The sequence below is a fragment of the Callorhinchus milii genome, unplaced genomic scaffold (assembly GCF_018977255.1).
Source record: "Callorhinchus milii isolate IMCB2004 unplaced genomic scaffold, IMCB_Cmil_1.0 Scaffold7, whole genome shotgun sequence".
NCBI lineage: Eukaryota > Metazoa > Chordata > Chondrichthyes > Chimaeriformes > Callorhinchidae > Callorhinchus > Callorhinchus milii.
This window is the reverse complement of record NW_024704748.1, coordinates 10,942,803-10,954,050: the sequence shown is the minus strand read 5'-3', so window position 1 is coordinate 10,954,050 and position 11,248 is coordinate 10,942,803. Positions and strand designations below refer to the sequence as shown.

Below are 11,248 nucleotides of genomic sequence, written 5' to 3'. Positions count from 1 at the left end.
GGGTCAGCATCAGCCCGCGGGCTACAGGAGACAACGTGGGGGTGGGGGAGGAAGGGGAGTGAGGGGGAGAGGTGGAATGGCGGTCATGGCTTAGGTGCCAAGGACCAGGAGGGAAGGGAGCACAAGATAATTGAAAGCACTCACCCTACCCTGGCAGATTTGAAACTGGATTAAGGGATATGGGGATAGGGCGGGTAAATGGAATTAGGTTGGAAGATCAGCCATGGTCTTATTAAATGGTAGGGCAGGCTCAAGGGGCCGAATGGCCTACTCCTACGTCTTGTGGTCTTACCCCGCCCGGACGGGTTTCAAAATGGCACCCGGAAGTGACGTTCCGCAGCAAGATTCGGCCGTTATTCAGGCAGGGGATTTTGAAATGGCCTCCTCTTGCCTGAAGCAGCTGCAGCTTCTCCTGGCCGCCGCAAGTTCCCCCCTCCCCCCCGCCTGTGGCTTTGGCACCCGCTGAACAGGCAGAGATGCGCAAGTTTCTCACCCTGCCGGCCTCCCAAATCTTTAGGCTTCGCTGCTTGCGACTCCCACTCGGTTTACCTGGGTTTTTTCGAGGCCTCCCTCCGGCTGCCAGCTGTCCAGGTCAGGCGATGGCTGTTGCAGCAATGTTGAGTCCTGTGTGATTGATTCCCTCCATAATATATCGCAAAGTGTCTCCAGCAGGATGAGACCTGATTCACGGCCGGAAGTGGTTGCTCCTAAATTCTTATCACGGTTCTTATCTCTCTTGGTTAGGGACTGAACAGCAAGTGGGAACAGCCTATTGATACTCATAATATAGTTATCCTTTGGAAATCCATTTCACATGCCCTTCGCCTCACTCTCTCCCTTGCATTCAAAATATTCAAGGCGCGTCTCAAAACCCTCCTCTTCGACTGCGCCTTCAGCCACCCTCCGACCCTTCCTGCCCTCCCCGATGCCGACCCCCAGCTTGGGTCCGAATCCCTGACTGTCCTTCCTACGTTTAAAGGAGCTATACAAATGTAATTTTGAAATTTTGTACTGTAAACACCGTTATTACGTCCATCTCTTTAAATGTCTCTTCTATGCAGAGAAGCCAATGTCAGTGTAACCTTGAGAATGTTAGAAGGTCACGTTTTGGTCTGCAACAAGCGATACCGTCGGCCTCGGTTTTCACATCGACTCTGGTGTTATGCACCAAAATGCTCAATAAATCTACACAGTTAAATGTGCGCGCTGAGCTTTCAGCAAGTGTTCAAGTAGAATTTGTATAATGCAGCAATCCAGGAAAATTGAATCTGAACAGATAAAAGTCTACTCCGACATCACAAATGGCATTGCCTGTCAGATGAAGGAAATGATGTAGCTTGAGAAAATGGATCTATGCACATACATTTAGAAAATCCACGCTGACTGCACACCAAAAATTAAATTTCTACTATGCTAGTCTTCACATCTATATTATTTGATTTTCGTCTCGGTACTATTCACTTGTCCTGTGCGTTAGGACCGGCGGCGCTGATTTCAATTCATCAAATTCACATTGAAAATATTTCTGCACATAAAAATCCAATTGTTCCTTCCTATTCCATGCAATTAATTTCCTGAACTCCTCGAATCTCGTGCACAACATTCTCACATTGACAGTTTCTAGCAGAATCCTGCTTGAACTACTTTAACTAAAATGCTTTTCGTTAAACATATCGTTTCACATCCAAAGAAATTCCAAATACTGCTCCAGCCAACCATATTTGGGCTTTTCCTTCCAGGTACCTGCACGGAAACCCCCATCTACATCTGCCTCGGATTACCTTGCATTAAATTAGCTGGCTTGATAGGACATTTGTTTTATCAAAGGCCAAAGCCCAATGGACCCACCGAATCCCAATCGGGAAAGAAAATACTTTACGTTGTAAGAAATAGCAAAGGCACATAATCCATAGGTGGGACAGTATTCGCTGAGGAAAAAAGAGCTCAAAGAGACCTCGGGGAGTGAGTTGACTCAGCACTGGATCAAAATAATAAACGCGGATGCTGGGTTACATTGTCAGTTTGGATCCATGGAAGTCACGCTCGAGCTTTACAGAGCTCTGGTCGGACCATAGAAGGACAGGTACAGTTTCGATTGCCAAGATGTAAGGGCCGGATAGTGCAGAGGAGAGCGATCCCAAGTGTCAGTTGAGTGAGTTTCAGTCCTGAAAGCAGCCCCTATAAAGATGGACAATTGAGACATTGAGAAAGGAAATCCACAACAATACTATTGGGTGCAGTAGCCTGGGGGAGGCAGGTTTCGGATCAGTTTACACTCGGCCAAAACTCCATGTATCGGTTTGTTCGTATTAAGCCGCAGGAAGTCGGTGCTCATCCAGATCTCGATGTCTGACGATTGGCTGGATTGGTGCCCTTTGATAGAGAAAGAAAAACAGATTTGGGTCCACAAATAGAGTCTGCGGATGATGTTGCCAAGAGGGAGAATGTAGATAAGGAAAAGGAGGAAGGGGAGGGGAGTTGGGGGTGGTGGTCAAGAGGCCCTGAGGTTTGCCATAGGTGATCACTCAAAACAAACGTGTCTGTGGTCCGTCTGCCATGTGACAGAGGACTGACTGCCTGTGAAATGCAACCTCTTCTCAAGACATCACTCAGAGACTGGGAAAACAATGTGCATGCTGGGGAAAAGGTCATTTATTTCCTGTCCCTTATGAGCGGAATCTTGTCATTATTATGGTACACCTCGTGCTCGTTCCCTTTGATTACCTCTCTCCTCATGGGGCTTGTAATAAAAACATCAACTGAACTTACGACTGTCACTTTGATGTATCCACCTTGTTTTGACATGAGTACTTTTACACATCTTCATCTCGTCTAATTTTTCATTACTGATATGGCAAAATCATTATTTATTATGCAAGGCAAATATTTTGCTTATGCTACACTACAGAAACCCTAATGATTAATTTAGCAAAATGAATTTCCCTTGCCATTGTCAATTTTAAATCTCTTTTAATTGCAACAAGCTGACTGGAATTTAATTAATAACCAGTAGCAATAATCATGTCTGGAGAAGATCCAAGTTTATTCCAAGCAAACATGTTACTGATGGTCTTTTATCAAACAAAATGGAGATGCTGCTAGTATTTATTAAGTGGCACATTATCAGTCAGGTTTCCTTAATTAAACACTTATAAAATCACATTACGGGTGATTTATTTTTTGATTTTGCTTCTTCTTCAAAAATATAAATGACATGATTCAAAAATAAATAAATAATGCACATTTGCGAGGGGAAATGCTGCTTATTTATATCTACTGCATGGCAGATTTGCAGCGGCAAATGGATTGGGCAGCCCTTCTTGCTCATCCTTATTATTAATCTGCACAAATAGCACCCGTCCGAAAATAACAACATCAGCGACCAATGACAAAGGGTAATAATATTAATAAGAAGAATCCTTGCATTTGATATAGTGATAGCCTTATCATGTTGTTAAGACAAGTCAAAGCACTTCATAGATATTCACTGTGTATTTTGTGGGCAAGAGGTGGCAACCAGTTGTGCACAGCAGTGTCCCACAAACAGCCATGGAGTGAGTGACCAATTTTATTTGGACGATTGTTGAACAGGACACCGGGAGAAATTCCAAATCTTTTTTGAATAGTCTCAGAGCACTAAACTACGCCAGAGCTAGGGAGAAAGGGATTGGTGGAGTTCCGAATCGTTGGAATTTTCTGAACGGTTGAGCTGGGGAGACTGGAGAGGAGACAATTGGAGAAATCAAGGCAGCGAATGACGAAAGCGTGCACACTCTTTTTCATCTCCCACCACTAGCCTCGGAAATCCCTAAGGGATTTGTCCATTTTCTTTTTCTATCTACACACTGTCAACTGTTCCGAGTAGGAAAGAGTCACCGCAGCAATTAACATGCAGCTTAAAGTTCCGCATGAAGCAAAGGGGGGGGGGGGGGGGAGGCAGAAGATGGCAGATATTAAGCAGGATACTTCAGGGGTCTGTACTGCAAACTCCCCACCCCCCTTCCTTTTGTCATTTGTGGCATATTAATGACCTGCATTCGTACACCCGGTGTAAGCTACAGATACTAAGACAGTGGTATCAGAGGAGGCAGCAAATAGGGATAGAAGTGTCAAAGAAATATCTTGTTAAATTCATTCCCTTCTTTTAATGTTAAAAAGCCTAAGATGGATACAGATTCGTAGATTCGTAGAATTGTAGATGATACAGCTCAGAAACAGGCCATTCAGCCCATCCCGTGGAGTCCTGTAGCTCAGTGGTTAGAGCACTCGCTTTGCAAGCGAGAGACCTGAGTTCAATTCCAGGCAGAGGGCGAAACCCTGGGCAAGTTTCCTAACTCCACACGCCTAATAATAATCCCTCCAAAACCAAAAACAATAATAAATTGGTCATTTTCAATCCACGACTGTTTGTGGGACATTGCTGTGCGCAATTGGCTGCCGCGTTTGCCCACAAATATACAGTCAATTCACTTTACAGTGTGTTCTCTGAAGCGCTTTGGGACGTCCTCCCGACGTGAAAAGAGCTATATCAAATGCAAGGATTATTATTATTATTATCCAGTCTGACGGATACAGAGCTTATACTCCAGCCAAGTATCTATTCCATATTCCAGCTCTTTCCCCATTTCCTTCAGCTTATTCTTCCTTAACCATCCATTTCTTTAATGCACGCACAGTTGCCGCTCCAACAACTGACTGTGGCATAGAATTCCACACTAATACTGGTTGCGAATGGCCTGTTGCTCATCCAACACTGGTCCTTCCGGCTCGTGTAATTGTAACATAATGTGATTTAATAAATGTAATGTAATAAATAAATGTAATTTTGTTGTTGTTGTGTGGTACTAGTAGCTCATCCCACCTTGGTCCTACCGGCTCGGGTGATACCATATCACTGATCCGCTTCTTTCCTCAATGTTTCATCCCTCCATTCGGTAGGTGAATGGTGTCTTCCAAAGAGAATCTGAAAGAAATAAACAATGGGGACAAGACAGTGAATCCTGCAAGATGATGGAAAAGAATTGCTGGCGATGGATTTTACTGTCACCTGGGCCAGGCAAGAAATAGATGAAAGAGGATGGATGTCAAAGGATGGACAGTGATTGCCATGAATTCGCATTCACCGGTAACTGGGTTGAGGCGCCCCGAATGGCATTTTTCGCTTAGCAACCTTACATCTGACAGAGCAAAGAGACTTCCATCCCATCAGTCTGGGGTGGATTCAAAGCGGCGTCCCAGAAGTGAAGGACATTCTGCCAAAGGGTTCCTTTGAACTCTCTATTCCTCAACAACAGGCAAGTGGTGCCCTTTTAACTAGACATCTGGAGCAACTAATTTGAAAGGAAGCTGTAGCACGGTTCACACTCTCGACAGGATTTGTACCACAAGGAGTTGTGCATTTGAAATCAGCAGCGAGACCTCTCGTCACCATCACCACTGCCTGTTAAATTATGACCGGTTGTTTCAGCGTGTCTGGGCTGTCAGGAGGCTTTAGCGAGTGGCTGCATTTGAGGGGTTTTCTAGGAGCTCGGTGTTCATGTTAGACTGTTAGGTCAACTCAATGTAAAAATTCATTTCTGTGCTCTCTATCAGAAAGCAGACGTCTGCAATGTACACTTCTGATTACACCTTTTTTTTTCCTTTCCCATTTCTGTAAAGCCTACATGCTCACACGTTAACTAATCCGAGTTAATCGTGTCACAGACCCAAGGAGCAGAAAAGTGGTCCAACAGGGAGTCGAGCACTTGTACTCACGAATAATTAGGATGAATTGAACAAACAATTTCAAGCAATTTTTTTTAGAACAAAATGGGGCTGTGTTCCTGGGTTGGGAGGGGAGAGGAGGGGAATGTGTGTGTGCAGGGCAGATTTTAAGCAATTTTCACTAGTGGCAAAAAAAACACAAAACAGCCCCCCTTTGCATCCTAAGCTAAAAAATACAAAACACCACCCCACCCCCTTACATCCTTGGTCTTCCCCTTACACTCTAAGTCAACAAAATACATAACACCCCACTCCTTACGTTCCGAGCCAAAAAAAAAACCCACTTTATGTTCCGAGTCGAAAACACACAAAACACTGTCCCCTTATGTCTCGCATAAAACATAAAACAGCCCCCCAACTTAAACCTGAGTCAATAAAACCCAAACCCCCCACCCCCACTTATGTTCCGAGCCAAAAAACACAAAGCACCCCCCTTTTACATCCTGAGTCGAAAGAACATAAAGCTCCCCCCACCCCCCCACCTTTTATGTTCCGAGTCGAAACACACAAAACACCACCACCCACCTTACATCTTGTGACAGAAAAATATATAACACCTCCCCCTTACATTCCAAGCCAGAAAAAACGAAACACCGCCCCCAGTTTTGAGTCGAAAAAACACAAAACCCCCCTCATTACGTCCTCAGTCAAAAAAACAAGCCCCCCTCCCCCCCCTTACATCCTAAGCCAAAAAAACACAAAACACCCCTCCTTATGCTGTGAGCCAAAATAAGTGACATTCCCACTTTGTGTTGTGACTCAAAAAAACACAACCCCACTCCCCCTTATGTTCCGAGCCAAAAAACACAAAACACACCCCCCTTATGTCCTGAGTCAAAAAAAAACACCCCACTTTACGCTGTGACACAAAAAAACACAACCTCCACCATCCCCTTATGTTCCGAGCCAAAAAACACAAAACACCCCACTTACGTCCTGAGTCGAAAAAACACAAAACACCCCCCACTTATGCTGTGATCCCAAATAACATGTAACACGCCCCTCCCCTTTTGCCTTTTTGAGAAAAGACACAACACACCCCCTGCGTTCTGAGCCAAAAAACACAGAAGCAGCATTGAGAGGCCAGCGGTTGCTTCTACCTGGTCCGCTTTTCGCTTTGCTAACAGCATGGGTCGACTGCTGAAGAAATCGCCATTTATTATTGTTATGGGAGGGCAATTTACTGATGGGGAATTTTGAAATTATTTCTAGTGAACTCTTGGGGCTGGTGAGGATTTTCCCCATCATATTATATGTGAAATACATGCCCTGGGTGTGTATCTTGCTGTGTCGTGTCTTGCAGCTTCTCCTGCTGCAGGGGGAGCTAAATTCACGTGGTCCAGATGATCATTGGCCCCAGCTTTGTTGCTGTTGCTTCTGTTCCCTCGTGCCAATGGGCTCGGTGTCTCCTCCAACCATTCCCACTAGCTATTTAAATCAAAAATGCTAAAAAAAATCAAAGGGACCGTCAAAGTTGATCATAGTTCTTTGTAATTGGTTGCTGTTTTTTGTGGGGGGGTGTCAAAGGGAAAGCAGACATGTGGAGAAGGGGAAGTGTGGAGACAGAGAGGATTTCTGATGGTCAGACTCCCTATTTAAATAATAATAATAATCCTTGCATTTGCTGTAGCACCTTATCATGTCATTGAGACCTCTCAAAGCACCTCACAGAATATACTGTAAAGTGAATATATCTATATATAAATTGTGGGCGAAGTGCGGCAGCCAATAGTACACAGCAGTTGGGTTACTGCAGGGAGAGAGGGCAATTATTGCGCTATGGAGACGACCGCTAGACTCCAAATGACAGTATATTTATTCATCAAAGGTGGGCAGGTGACCTCAGACTCAAAATAGATCTATTGGAATAACTGCACATAAACATCTCGCTTTTGCAACTATTCGAGACAAAAGTCTAAACCCAAAAAAACAAATGCAAAAAAAAAATTGGATTTGTGTTACATCATTAAACTTTGAATGGCGGACTTCCCTGCTTGATTGCATGTTCCTCATTAATGGTTGGCAAAGAGTGGGCCTTAAGCTATAAGCCAAGACCAAATGAGGACCAAATAGGTGCCCAAGAAGAGGGTGGATTCACGGTCAAGTTTAGCAAAGTTCATTCAAAAGATGAATAAATACAAAGAGCGGCTCGACCCAAGAAATAATCTATTTACACTGGAGAGCCAACCCACTTCAGCTCACATTCAATTTGATGTCCCCGACATTCAAAATATACTTTAACCTCAACTAGGACATACGACAGGCAAGTATCACGTTACCATGAGATGACATGTGCTGGCCAGTGATGGATGAGCATGGGCTCGATGGTGGAGAGGAATAATTCAAAACAGGCTTGGCAATATCAGACCAACTAATCCTTATTCTCAGTACGGTTTTAAATCAACTGTGCAAGATAGGGGTTTGCACAACTGTGTTTCGGTTCAAAACCTTATGTAACAAATGCGTATTGCAGCCATGGTGTACGTGGAGTTTCCTTGCTTGGCTCCATTCTCCTACTTATGAGAAAGGGTTGGAAGAAGACTGCACGATTTTAGTACAAGCCCTGTGATTGGCAGGTTGGAATAACATAACTTCCATTTGCAAGTATTAAGTGAGACCCTGGCTCACTGGTAGAAGCGTAACTTTAATATTTGCAGACTTGGACCCACACAAATGTTTTCTGAGCTTTCTCTCCTTCATCAGTCACACCTCATCAAATATGAGGCCATTGTGTAAAATAACATAATTCATAGTTAGATATAAATGTAACATATTCCATTCCAACAATCTATTACTGGAATTTCTATGTATAGGAGGTCTGCATGGAATTCTCAGTTTGGTTTGGATACTGTCAAGCATGGTGTTGGGCTGTGTCAAATACCTGGCTGCACAAATAAAAACAGATAGCGCCTTTTGCGTATGGAGGACACCCAATTGCTTTTGTATCCTGTACCTCAAAGACAGTAAAACCTTTTGCTTTCATAGTGTTAATTATTTTCCTGTTCTCTGGTAATGTATGTATATATAGATATAAAAATATATCTATATAAACACTTCACTACAGCACTTATTCTAGTCAAAAATACATTGAGGCAATTGTTCTGATAAGTCATGTCAACCTAGCAATTGGATACAGTGAGTATCCTAGTTGATACACTGATAAGAATTTCCCACTCAGCTCCTGTTAACCCTAATGGGTTGGATGGTCCTAGCTGGGCAAACAGCTGGAAGTTTGCCAGACACTGCTTTCAATGGCAAGCTATGCAGTTTTAGCTGGTTGGAATCCAGAAGTACCTCAAAGCACACTCTGTAGTACCCAAGCCTTGCCAGGCTGCACCTAATATTCACCGGAATTATGTAAGTGGAATGCGTCCCTCCAGGGAGCGAGTGCGCATTTCCATTCCAATAAATATCTTGGGAATTCCCATATATAGGTGGGATGCATGGAGCTCTCAGTTTGATTTGGAAACTCTTAAGTATGTTCCCCATGTGTCAGACACCCGGCTGCCCGCCAGAAATTATATGTTGTATAATAATAATGCTTGCATTTATGTCAGGACGACATCTCAAAGCACTTTACAGGATTTGCTGTAAAGTGTAGTGAGTGTGTATACTGTAGGCATACACAGAGGCCAATTTGCACACAGTGATGTCCCGCCTGCAGCCTTGGAGTGAAAGGCCAATTTTATTGGATGAATTTTTGGCTAGGATGCCAGGAAACACTCCCTCTGTTTTTAAAGAGCACTAAACAGACATATGGATCCTCGGTTTAACGTCTCGTCTGAAGGATGGCACGTCCTAGGCAGCAAAGGTTTTGAATCAATGTGCCTCAAGGGTAACCAGTGGTTAGAAACTATTTTACCCCACAGAGCAGGGATATGCGGAACAGCATCTTGACAAAAGCAACTGATACTATACCGACAGAAAGATGTTTTAGCTGAAATTGTACTGAATTGATCAACGCACAGAGAGGAGTTCCACAGCCCCGTTGATAATCTATTAACATTGGCAGGGATGGTGTTTAATCTAAGGCATGAGCATTGATGTTTTCTCACTTCTGCGCTTCAGTTGAGAGCAGAATGAGGTAAAAGGAGTTGGAGCTGTGAAGGATAGGGAACTGGCAGATAACAATGGTGTTGGCTGCTGTACGATTCCACCAGACTAAACAAGCTTCATGGGCCAACTGGCCAATTCTCACACTACAGATTCTAATAAATGCTATGACTAGTTGAGCCTTTAATAGGACAACCCAAGGCCAATGTACTTTTCGCTGAATTATTAATGTCTTTCTCCATAAAGGTAAATATGAAAAGTATCATAGTTAAATAAATCTGCTGTCAATTTGGTGCAACATAGTCCAAGGCACTGCTCATGTAATGAGCAACAATATTGTAGGAGCAAATCTAACAGACATTTACCCTCCCATATAGGATTGTGGAGTCCTGTAGCTCAGTGGTTGAGCACTCGCTTTGCAAGCTAGAGACCTGAGTTCAATTCCAGGCAGGGCGAAACCTTGGGAAAGTTTCCTTACTCCACACGCCTAATAATAATCCCTCCAAAAAACCAAAAACAATAATTAAATTGGTCATTTTCAATTACGACTGTTTGTGGGACATTGCTGTGCGCAATTGGCTGCCGCGTTCGCCCACAAATATACAGTCAATTCACTTTACAGTGTGTTCTGTGAAGCGCTTTGGGACGTCCTCCCGACGTGAAAAGCGCTATATCAAATGCAAGGATTATTATTATTATTATTATTATTATTTGGCAGTCCTATTCCGTCTTATCGTAATGAATCGTATTGGAGCCCTACCAAATAAGACCATAAGATGTAGGAGCAGGACTAGGCCATTCGGCCCCTCGAGACTGCCCCACTATTTAATAAGATCAGATGGCTGATCTTCTAACCTAATTCCATTTACCCGCCCTATCCCCATATCCCTTAATCCCTCTATCCTTTAGAAATCTATCAACCTCAGTCTTGAATATGTTCAAGGACTGAGCATCCACGGCCTTCTGGGGAATTCCACAAATTCACTACCCTCTGAGTGAAGAAATGTTTCCTCAACTCAGTTCGAAAAAGCTGACCCTTAATCTTGAGACTATGACCCCTAGTTTTAGATTCTCCAACCAGGGGAAACAGTCTCACGGCATCTACTCTTAAGAATCTTATGGGTTTCTATAAGATTACCTCTAATTCTTCTATATGTTAGAGATTATAGGCCTAGTTTACTCAACCTATCCTCGTAGGTCAACACCTCATTCCAGGAACCAACCTAGTGAACCTCCTTTAAGGTGAGTATGTCCTTTCTTAAATAAGGAGACCAAAACTGCACACAATATTCCAGGTGCGGCCTTATACAACTGCAGCAAGACTTCCCTACTCTTATACTCTAACCCTTTTGCAACAAACGCCAACATGGCATTAGCCTTCCTAGTTGCTTGCTGTACTTGCATACTAACCTTTTGTGACTGGTGTACAAGG

General features: G+C 43.5%; 1 long non-coding RNA gene across 1 annotated transcript; it reads right to left on the bottom strand.

Moving 5' to 3' along the window:
• Positions 1-2,344: 2,344 nt before the first annotated feature.
• Positions 2,345-6,432, bottom strand: LOC121849462. The gene is made up of 3 exons (XR_006085226.1): positions 6,289-6,432; positions 4,862-4,963; positions 2,345-2,373 (listed from the first exon to the last, which is right to left on the bottom strand). It is a non-coding gene; the product is annotated as an uncharacterized LOC121849462 (long non-coding RNA).
• Between the last annotated feature and the right edge of the window lie 4,816 nt (positions 6,433-11,248).